The following is a 12,576-nucleotide window of genomic DNA, read 5'->3' as shown; positions in this document are numbered from 1 at the left end:
AAATTGTAAAGTTAGAAATCCGTAATATTCACCGACAGCTATAGGCTGCCTCGCTTATCTCTCATCTCTTACATCTCTTAATCTAGATTTACTTTTTTGAGTTCAAGCATTTCTATATCCTCGGTAAATTTCAGGTGCGATTTCTGGTATAACATTCGTTAACGTCTGGTAGATAAATTTCAATATTTTTGCTTCGAATAGGGCAGGAACACTTAAAAGTATCGTTGCAAATTATTCTTCAGGGAGAGTAATTCACCTGTGATCCATGTAAGTTAACGTTTTTTTTTTAAGTTTAAAATACTCTTTAAGTGTATAAAGCCCAGTATGGGGCTATGAGTGTACATAGCCCCATACTGGCATTCTATGCATCGCCTCGCCAGAGTCACAAAGATAAATACAAAAATATTCAGATAAATAATAAAGACGCAATTTAGACACCTGCCAGGCCAGGAGATCGTTCTGCTCTATACATCGAGTATTTCATGCTACAAAACGCTGTTTTAATGGCCCTCCATAACAAATGCGGAAGCAAACAGCACGAGTCCATCCACCTGAGACCAAAGTTAACGCGATTGTCGGCGAATCTGACCGAACCTGATTTCTGTTTCTATTTTCATACGTGTAGTTGTTTTGCGCTCGGGTTTGCTTGGGTTTTGAAGTTATAGGTATTTTATAGCCGGAAAAAAAGTGGAGATGTATAAAATCTAACCCTTAATGATATTCGAATAAGAAAGACAGGAGAATCGGATCCAGTAGTGGAATAAAGTGGGGTGCTTGATATTTTAAATGTTACAATCATTCTATTGACAATCATCTATAAGAGAATAGTTATGAACCGTAGTAAAATGCACCCCACGCTTTTTACTCTGAATTAAATTATTATTTTAATAACTTAAATCATTTACTAGTTTTTAGTTCGATTAGCAATAAAAGCGTGTTTTGTTTAGTTTTTTTAAACTATTATTTATTTTTAAATTTTTAAGTTTGTGACAAACTCATAAATTGGGGAATTAATTAATCTAATAAGGATAATGGGAAACTGTTATCAACTTAAACAATTTTTCCCTGATGAACTTAAAGAAATATAACTTCTTTACATAATTTATCCTATTTTAATTCAAGACAAGATCTTTAGATTGTAATCGTGAATTAACACAATTTTGCTCAAAATAATTTCATTTAATTTACGATCCGAAGAGGCATCTCTTAAAATCATATAAGCACCATTTCCGCCTATTATTTCCTTCTGAAATATAATAAGATTTTTTCCAAGTGGATTCCTATTATAAAATAATAAATGTTGTTTGGGAAATAGGCAGTCATCAGGAAATTAGATCACGTTTGAAGATCGAAATATTTCTCGTAATATCGCTTGAGATTTTATCGAAGAGATTCGTGAAATGTAGGAAAATACGCGCGGATAAATATTTTATTTCGTAAGGAACGATTTGGTGGGTGCGTTTATATACACGCCGACTTTATATCTATTTTTTTTATGACTGTTCTTTATATTTCGGATATATTACGTGTTTTATACACTGCGAAGACTAAGTTCTATTTTATAATATAGCAGAAGAAAATATCGAACAATATGTACAAAATATATATATTTTTTTTTTATGGCATTTCGAAACTACCTTATTAATTGTCCTATCTATAATTATTATATGGCGGTGTATACGAGGTCACTTGTGTTTAATTTCACAGATCCGATTTAACAAAGTTATTGTTGATGGCTAAACAATATTACATTGAAATCCATTTAACTGTTAACCGAATTCAGAAATAAAAGAAGTGGATCCAAATTCCTTTACTATACCATGTATAGGTTGCTTTTAACATAGCAGTATTTTATCTATTGCCTTAAGGTTTGAGGCCTATAAATAATATAATGATTACTTTCTTCACATACATACATAAACGATTCCAACATTTCTATCTTTATCTTTCCAATCATCTTACTTTCTTAATTCATCAATCTCATTTCCATTTAATATTTATTTGGTTTTAATGATTTGTATCTTCAATTTAGTTTAGATTAATCTTTCAATTCTTATTACCCTCAATCTCCATAAATATCACATAAACCCTTGCTTACAAGAATACCCAATGGCGTGGGATTAAGTTAAACGATTGTCTGAATTAGTAAACAGGGTACTGTTCTATCTGCCTTATATAAAATTTATGGAGCGAAAAAGGAGGCTAAGACATACGTCGCATTAATTGCGAGGGACTTGTACCAAATTATTGATTTACGATCTTCGTACATACATAATTATGTTATCTAAGTAGGTGTGTTTTTAACCGACAACGGAGGATATTTTTTGGCACTCTCATTGCCACGCATGTCTAGTCGCCTTCGGACTATTTTTTCGCGAAATAATATTTATTTAGTTACTCTAATAACGTTAAATTAATCGCAGACATAAAACATTTAAGTTATTTTCCACTAAATGACCCTGATGATGATTAAATTGTTCTTAAATCTAAAGTCAACGTAATGCTTCCTTAACACATATTAGATGTTATAGATTTTTTTGTCTCGTCTCAATGGATGGACTGAAATATCGTTGTAGGCCATCGTGCCTACATTAACCTTGTCTCGAAGTTAAAACATACTTACCTACTTCTTCTTCAGCGATAATAAAAATATATTTGTAGTAGTCTCGCCGACAATGAGACAAGTACTCACTAGAGCTATGTACGCAGCTGTCTTACCTGTGAACAAGGAGAAATTAAATTAGTTTGGAATGAGAATAGGGTGGATTGGGAAAGCTCGGAAGGGCGTCCAAATTGTTTAGTTTAACTGCTCCGTATTACATGGGTTTAAGGTTACATGGATAAACCGATGCTTAGTATCTTACCTTATATTAGAAACTGGGGTCTTATATAATAAACAGTGGTAAATGCAGTAGCCTAGTGCTTTGTAATACGGACCCTCTACGGAGTCTTAGGTTTGAATCCTGGGAAAGCATCTTTGAATATTCGAAGATATTTGAAAATTAACTATCACCTTGCTTTAACGGTGAGGAAAAACGTTATTTTTTTGTAATATGGGAGTAGCAAAGAACATGCAGTCCACCTGATTACAAGTGGTTATTGCCGCTCATGGATATATGTAATGAATCCCTAGATAAGATAAGTTTCCAATCTGGGGTTGGCCGCACTTCAAACTAGAAGAAAAATATAGATACATACTTTTCCAAGGCGTTCGAACTTAGTTCTCTGGCGTAGCAATGCATCTGTGACCCACCTATAATAAGAATCTATTCTTATTCGGGTTTGATTATACGTCTCCCTGGGCGGCGGTAAACTTTTATATTATAAAAAGCTCGTTAAACTAGTTCTCTCAACTAGCTAGTTAGTTCCAAAACTAAAATTGGCTCGTTAACGCATTATTTATACAGCATTAACCCACCTGTTGCCATAGCGACCTGTTGGCCTCATTCATTTTGCACGTACTCTGATTTCATTTGAGTGGACTCAGAAAGGTTTTATTTGGTTTAAACTTTGTTACATAGCCCAGAGTTATTCGGTACATCAAGGTTTTGTGGTTATTTAAGTTAAGTGGGTCGTATTAAGTCGTGTAGTCACTGATTTCATTATGGAAGCACTTAAAGTTGGACTGTGTGGCTTGACTTTGACAGTATTTTCAAAGGTAGGTAGCTACTTTTTGGCATTCGTCTGCGAGGCACAATGTCGCCTCCACATGTATTTCTACTTGATAACATAGTGTTAGCTTTTCACATGTTACGGATTATTAAAAATAATCAAAGTTAGCCATTTTTTGCACAGTTTGAAATTTTAAAATGTTTGTGCGCAAACCTTATTAAATGAACTTTGGTGCACAAAACTTGTTTAAGATTGATTATTATTTATTACTGGCAAGCGTTAATGCGAATAACAAAGCGGTTTCTACCCTGCTTCACTACACTACACTTTTTCAAAAGTACATCAGTGACGTCGATTACGTACATTGAACTCCATTCAACTACAACCATCACTTAATGAAGGTAGAACGGTTTTACTAGAACCCTTTGTGGTTCGACTCCGGCGGCACCACCGCCACACCCATTTCTGCATAATAACAGCGGTGTTAAGCGCTGCTGTGTTCTGGTTTTAGGGTGTAAGGTAAGGGAGACATACTTTTCTAGGGCGTTCCAGCTTAGTCCTCAGAGGTAGCGGTGCATTTGTAGCCGACCGTATTTAGGAATCTAATCCTATCTGGGATTGATTACAGATGTCCATGAACGACAGTAGCCACTTACCACCAGATGGACTGCATACTCGTCTGCTACTCCTATAATATAAAACGCCCAAATCTTGTCCACCATTGTAACTTTTTGGCAATAAATACGAACCAGTTAGTCGTTAATCTCCGACCACAGTATTAAACAATAAACGTAGTTATCATGATCTGTGTCGTATGGCGCGGTGCCAAATATGTGAGTATGGGTACAATAGAATTTTATTCTCCTGTCGACATTATGTCATATTGAAATAGCTTACTATTCTTAGCCGCGTATATTTCTTCTTTCTGATATTATTAGGTTAGTAATAGAATCGTCATGTTTACTTATTCTAGTCTGCTAATCTAGAGGTTACAAGGGTGAACTTACTCGAATGGCATACTTTAATAGTCGACCCTTGGTGATGACCTGATGACTAATAACTTAAAATTCCCACAGTGGGGAACGAGGCTTTCCCCACCATTGGAGCATTATCCACCCTACTTCAATGTGTATTTGCTTAGAAAGTTAATAGCTAGTGATAAACATCTGTTAGATGTCCTTTACCCGTTCATAAGGTATTTTTGATTTAATCTAACAACATTTAAGAAATGCTTATCACTAGGCATAATAAAACATTATTAATACTTACTATGTCTTTGTATGTACTATGTATTAATATTTCTTTATATCTATGCAGTGATTGTTGCCCTCTTAGAAAGCATTTTCAAAATGCCTGTAGCAGGAGGTTTCCTATCTTTATTCTTCTTAACGTACCTAAAAATATTTTGTACCTACTTCATTATGCAATCAAATCAAATCGAATCAATTTATTGTTGATTTGATTTGAATTGATGACGATTTCTAAAGAGATATTTAGATCACAGATATCAACTACTATCTCACACATCATTATTACTGTCAAATAAACATTCGGCAATAAATTACACGAACACGATCATCATTAGTCACTGTATCAGACAGTGTGCAGATAACCTAATCGGCGCTTCATTGACAATTTAACACCTAATAAGCGTTAATTACTCGATTATCATGATTAGTGATTAACTGTGGTTTTCACTGTAATCACGTGATGTGATTGTGCTGGACATATCTGTGGTATCATTGTCACGTCGGTTTTAGCTGCGAAACTTGATTACACTGATGTATATATTTTTTTTATAATTTTGTACGTAAACGAGTATGCAATCCATCTGATGGTAGGTGACTACTGCCGCCCATGGACATCTGTAACCCTAGATAGGATTAGATATTCCTACCTGAGGTCGGCTAGAGATGCGCTGCTACCCCTGAGGACTAAGCTGGAACGCCTCGGAATAGTATGTCTCCCTTACCACAACCTTCAAAACGGAACACAGCAGCGCTTACACTGCTGTTATGAGGCAGAAATAGGTGTGGCGGTGGTGCCGCCGGAGTCGGACCACAAAGGGTTTTACCACCTTCAAGAGAATTGTTTACGCTAATCTATTTTTTTTTTGTTATATTAAAGTAGTAAGCGGACATGCAGACCACCTGATGGTAAGTAGTTACTGCCCTTCATGGAATCAACCCCACATAAGATGGTTGGTCATGAATGCGCTGCTAACTCTGATGACCAAGTTACAACGCATCGGATAAGTATGTCTCCCTTATCATACCCTTCAAACGGTGGTCTAGTTAGAGCGTTTTTTTTTTGTTGGCAACCTATCCGCAGTTCTACTGCTGGATGAAAGTCTTCTTTCAGATCGATGTGAAGGCTTTAGATGAATTAGTAGACTTCATACACGTTTGATATTTTTTGTTGTTATACTTCTTTAGGCGCGTTATGAAAAAAATATGAGTGAAATTTTAAGATTCGTCTCACGAAAGTTACAGTATGAAGTTGCAGCGGTAGCAGTCTCGAAACGAAAGCTACTAACAAAATAGAAATAGAACCTCTATTAGTTGCGCAAGTTGGCATCATTGGCGCCTATTTTCACTGTTTTCATATTCATAGTATTTATTCACATGTTTTTAGTGTCTACATTCACACACGTATTTCAGTTTCATATAAATGGGATTTATATATGTGCTGATAGATTATATTCAGTAGTGATTTAAATTCAATATTTCACACGATGTTAAAATGTACCAGTTCAAGTACTAGGGTAACATAAAGTCTCATGTGTGTTGATTCCAGTGTCTTATAAAATCCTTACACTTTTCAAACTATAACACATCAGCGCTATATTACGACAACTATCGTGTTGTGGTATGTATCAAATTATGGTGACAGAGGTGCCACCGCAAGCATACTCCGTAACGTCCGTCTTGAACGCCTTGTAAATATTTGATACCTCATCATTGTTGAATAAGGCTTGATCGAATAGTTTGGGGCAAGAGTCCACTGCGACTTGCGGGTTTGGGGTAAATCTCTCAATTTGTATTCAATCATAGAATAATCAAACCAATCTGATATGATTGCTCTCAAAATTTTGGAAACGGCATGGTTTGGTATCCATCCATCAGAATGTTGATGTCAGAAATTAGCGCCTATTTCACCTATCCTGTGTCTCCAAAATCCAAGGATTCCCCGATGTTTTTAGTTTAGTTACAATCCACCTGGTGAAGGTGGCATGTACTTGCCTATCACATGAGCCAATGAAATGAGTTAGGCTAGTTAACTGCAGTTTGCTTGACATATCTGTAAGATCTTTTTTTTTGTGAATTCTTTAGCTAGCCTCTCATCTGTTACGATATTTTTCTGTAGCGTTATAACAGGCTATTTCATTGTTTAAACGATGAAGTCTTAAAAGTTAACAATGCTTAGTATTTGAACTCTTAACTTGAACTGAAAAGCGGAAATTCTTACCATGAAGCTATGGTTCCGAATTTGGTATATTAAGGCTTAGAACTCACGTAGCGTTCTTCTTCAGCCTCGCTTACGGACGTAGGCGCTTTTTTACAAGCTTTTATTTACATTGAACTGGTTTAGACTTAGAATATGTAATTGGAAATTAAAGAAGATATCTATTTATCTAGCATTCGTGCGCGAAGACGAAAGAAAAACGCTTCGTGTGGTTTCTCCCTAAGTAATGACAATAAATTACAATGTAAACAATTGAGTGTCACATTACACTAACAACGACAATAATAGTGTATCTTTGAATCTCAAGAAAATAATTTACTTGTACCCTGTACTTATTTATTTGTGCTCTAAATGTTATAAATGAGGCCCTTACGGCCTAAGTGCTCCTAATGTAGTTGACAAATTATGTCTTGTCTCCTTACAAATGATTAAATGGAAAAAACTAATTTGAATTTATATTAACGTTTTATTATTAAAATTGAATAAGAGCGAAACCTTCAAGATGGAGGTAGTTATGTTTATTAAATTATTTTCACTTTTTATTTACCAGGTTGGAATTAAGTTGATTTCAAAGGTTATAAAACGAATATGGTTCAATCGGGGAGGTACATCTTTTTTTTTTTAAAACAGGAGTAGCAGACGAGCATGCAGTCCACCTGATAGTAAGCGACTATTGCCGCCCATGGACATCTGTAATCAACCCCAGATAGGATTAGATATTCCTACCTGAGGTCGGCCACAGATGCGCCGCTACTCTTGAGGACTAAGGTGGAACGCCTCGGAAAAGTATGTCTCCTTTATCACACCCTTCAAACCAGAACACAGCAGTGCTTAACACTGCTGTTATAAGGCAGAAATAGGTGTGGCAGTGGTGCCGCCGGAGTCGAACCACAAAGGATTCTACCACCTTCAAAATCTTTTATCTTCGTAGATATTTTTTTGATAAAATGATGTGGATATTGGCTGACGTACAGATGAGGTGACTAACTGTTATACTCAAGAGTGGCACTGTACCTGGTTTCACGTAAAACCCTTGTTCTGTATGGAGTTAGTTTCAACTGTGCATGGGCAGTATACTATGAGAAAAATGGGCGGAAAAGAAAATTTTTAAATCAACTTTAAAGTTCTTCAATTAGCTTTCATCTAGATTAGTATGGTTCCTAAACCTTTACCATCTTGACAGGACAGTGCTTGGTAAGCGAAGGTTCTCAAGCACTTCCAGGGAACAACTCTTCAAGTTTTAATGATCCAAAGTACGAGCTTAAACAAGAAGATTAGGAAACAAGTGTTACATAAATCTATTCATATTTTCTTTAACACGGCTAAACAAGTGTATAACAAAATTAACAAATAAGATAAGTTCTTTCCCACTGATGTATTTATTTACAAGGTCCAGTGTAATCACATTTTGATAATTACACAAAGCAAAGGGCGACAATAGGAATGATAAATGTTCTAAAAAGTTAACCCTTATCAGACCCTGTCAGCTACATAATACGTTGGTCGCGTTATCGAATTAATTACAAGAAAAAGACCAGCTGTTAAAGAACCGATCATAGTCAGCTTTAGTTCAACTACAAATAATGCATGTTGTATTTCTTTAAAAAATTAAGCAAGCGTTGAAAGCTTTAGAAGTAGGATGGGTAAAAATTTCATCAGATTTTTTTACTTTGAAGGTTAAACCTATTCCGGTTATCATAGGATAGCAGGCCGCTCAATGCTCATGCCTAATTTATTACTTGCCTTAAATGCATGTTACAACTAACCTTTTTTTTTAGTTTTCGAGGGGGAAATTAAGGTACCCGGTGCCGTGGGAGCGACACAGAGTTATGTGGGATTCTTACCGCACTAAAACCCCCCGGTGGCCGTCCTCGGCGCTGCGTAAGGGACTCCGGGATCTCCAGAGAAACGCAACCGGAGTCCTTTTAGCGCGTTGCCCCGTCTGGCACCGCCCAGGTGAGCATGCCGCTCGCCACACCGTCTGTTATACACGACGGTATGCGACCAGACATACCGCAGTCCTTCTCGGGGTCGCTGGCCGGGCGGTTTGAGCTCCCACTCTTGCTGCCCGCAACCCCGGAAGCCCCTTTTAATCGCTTCTTATGACAGGCAGGGGATGCCGTAGCCCTATTCTGGTCCCGGAACTACAGGGACAATGTTACAACTTACCTAATGGAAACAATGAAGAAAACGTCACAAGGAAACCTACAGGCTTAAGAGATCTTTAACAAAAAATACTCAAACTCGTGTGACTATCAACTCGCACTTGGCGAGTTCGGTGGACTATAGCATAAAGACATTTCGAGTTAAGCTCATTCTTAGAGGACACCCGTGCCGAAAAGTTTAACAATACGTTCATTACTACGATGATTTTTACGGGTCGATTAAATAGTCGCAAAATCGTACCGTGTGTGGCAGCTTTGTATCGAATTGGGGTCTCAAAGGATATTGCGCATAACCTCATTTGTACAAGACAAAAGGATAATTAATTGGATGAACTGTAATCCAACACGTACACCAATTAATTGTATTTGAGGTGATTAAGTCGTTAATTGAAAAATTAATGCAACTGGTTTTAATTTAAGCTGTAATTATGAATTAACCGATGATATTAATTGAGTGCTGTAAATAATTGAAGAAAATAATTAATTATTGTTATTAATTGGTAAATATTTAATTAAGAAACCAATATTGTCCATATTCATAATGATTAATCTCAATATTTTATGAAGATTTTTTTAATTATAGAAGTTAAAACGAACATGTAATCCACATGATCGTCAGTGGCTACTGCCGCCCATGGAAATTTTTATTAAACCAGATAAGATAAGATTCCTACCTGATGTTAGTCACAGTTGCGTTGCTACCCCTGAGGACTAAGTTGCTGTCTCTTACCATTCTCCCTTACCCTTCAAACCAGGACACAGCACCGCTCAACAGTGTTGTTATAAGCATAAAATGACTTTTTTTTAAGTCAGGAAAACTCGGCACGAGTGCCTTCTGCCATAGGGGCCGGTGGAAGGTGATGTCGGGCTCCAACCGACTAAAAACCTGACGGTGTCCCTCCGCATCACTACGGGGAGACGCGGGAACACTTGCGCACACTTCCGCGACTCCAACAGTGCTGTCCGACCGAGTCGTAGACGAACTCGCCTCAAGAGGGGATGATTTTCTCCCCCGCCACCGATGTCGGCTTGCCGGAACACAAGCACGCCGCCCATCCCGGGACCTCATGTGTGGCAGAGATCGACGGCCCATGTCGGTCTCCGCCACAAGGTCTGTCATGAAGGCAGGCGACGGTCTTGCGCCTGCTAACGGCTGTCCTGCTAAGACCCGCGACCGTCTCTCCTGCCTCCCTGACTCGATAAAATGACTATAACTATAACTGAATAAGTTACACCATATGTATATTACTCAGTTATAGTTTGTGTGACAATAAACTTTAAAAGTATGACTTTATGTAAAATTTATTTTAATTTATAACGCAATTCTCGTGCCAAGTGCAAGGTACTGGATTCGAATTTGGGCCAAAAAGATACCAAAATGATATATTTACATTGAAGCTGTGAGGCGAGTTTTATAACGGGTTTTAGATGTTAATGATTTATGTATTACATATTTACTAGCTGACCTGACAAACGTTGTGCCGTATATGTAGTGTGTGCCGTGTGTGTAGTAGCCGATTCTCAGACTTACTGAATATGCATATAAAATTTGGTGAAAATCGGTAAAGCCTTTACGGTGGAGTACGGTAACTAACATTGTGACACGACAATTTTATATATAAGATTAAGCACTTCTCTGTATTGACCCTATCTTTAAGAAATGAAAGTAATTTTCGAATATTGCCGACCGATAACAACCCGCCGACAATGACAACATGGCCGAGCAACGACACGATGTGTGTACGATCCCCGATCAGCCAAAAATCTGCACGTCAAATTTAGATCAAGGTGGTAGAACCCTCTGTGGTTCGTTGCGGTACCACCGTCACACCTATTTCTGCCTAACAAAAGCAATGTTAAGCGCTGCTATATGGTATAGGAGACATACTTTTCCGAGTCATTCCAGCTTAGTCCTCAGTAGCTGATCGATAGTTAGGGTAGCAGCGCACCTGTGGCTGTCCTTGGGTAGGATTCTAATCTTGTCTGGGATTGATTACATGTGTCAATTGGCGGCAGTAGCCACTTACCATCAGATGGACTGCAAGCTTGTCTGCTACTCTAATATCTAAAAAAGCAAAATAATAGGCAGTATCCGCTTAACACTTATATAAAATGGAGCATCTTCAAAATGTCTGCGATGTATTTTACGAAGCTTAAAACCCATTCGATTGTGAAAGCATCACGTCAAATGTATTAAATGGTGCTTCCAATTGGATGGGCGCGTTGATTGCGCCGGACCTAATGTGGTTGTACGACTACAGGCGAGAAACGATGTGTAGGCGATTTCTTAACTATCTACGGACCTAACAAAATATTTTCTTTAAAAAAATACTACACAATAAGTAAAACATACTCGTAGAACACGACTTAGTTTTTCTTTTTATCACAAACTGTTGTTGAATTGTTTGCAAATTACACTTATTCTAACAATATGAATAACATTTCATGTTTACAAACTCCATGTTGTACAAATTTAAGCAATCATTTTATGTTAATTTGTTTAAAAAAGTCAAATAACAATCAGTTTCTATTGACAGGAGTATATCATTAGAAAATTACCCCAGAGACAAACCTTCTAAAAAATTACTCCGGACAAAATAAATTAGACTGAATACAAAATAAAATAAATTGAAGAAATCTTTCATCGCTTATAGTTTAACAAGTTGCATTGGAACACGCCTCTCTCTGGCCCACTTTTCCTGCCCCCTGGGGGTCTCATGCCGTCTTCCCCTACTGTCCCCTACCTCTGACATATTTTTCGTTCATTATGAAATATAACTTTGAACGAAAAATTTAATAAAGAATAGGCCCATTAAATAGGATAAGAGTCAAGGTATAATCAAAACTGATGATCATATTGAGGAGATTGGGGATAGAGGCTTTCACGTAATGCTCTTTATTTTAAAATTATTTGTAGTAATATTTTTGCAATGCTTATATGCTTATATTGGCAGCGGAGCAGTAGCAGAAAACCCTAAGACGTCCATGCCAGTTATGGAGGCTAGTGGAGAGCGGGGAAGAGAGATAAATAAATGATTAAAAACGACTGTGAAAAGGCTCTCTTTCTCTTTATTACTCTATCCTCTTTTTTATTCTATCTTGCATACCAAGCAACACAAGTATCCAGATCTAAGACAAAACCCTTAATTCGTCAATCAGATGTCTGGGTGGCCAGAAACCCTTTGCGGTTCAGACTGGTATAGTGACGCTTCATTCACGCAGGTTGATAGTTCCTTAATTAACTTTTACTTTAAATATAAACGCCCTGTAAAATGGACTAAAAATACGATGCCGAAGAGTTTAAAAGAAAACCCGAGCAAGAAGCCAGGCTCTT

General features: G+C 37.2%; 1 protein-coding gene across 1 annotated transcript in view; it reads right to left on the bottom strand.

Annotated features, from left to right (window-relative positions):
* The window catches only part of LOC140757137 (dopamine D2-like receptor), a 135,648-nt gene that overhangs the window by 34,613 nt on the left and 88,459 nt on the right, over positions 1-12,576 (bottom strand). The gene's annotated exons all lie outside the window — the stretch shown is intronic.

The sequence above is a fragment of the Epargyreus clarus genome, unplaced genomic scaffold, assembly GCF_041222505.1.
Source record: "Epargyreus clarus isolate Ecla_fem2 unplaced genomic scaffold, WU_Ecla_fem_2.2 ptg000001l, whole genome shotgun sequence".
In the NCBI taxonomy this organism is placed as follows: Eukaryota; Metazoa; Arthropoda; class Insecta; order Lepidoptera; family Hesperiidae; genus Epargyreus; species Epargyreus clarus.
This window is presented reverse-complemented; position numbering and strand designations above follow the sequence as displayed.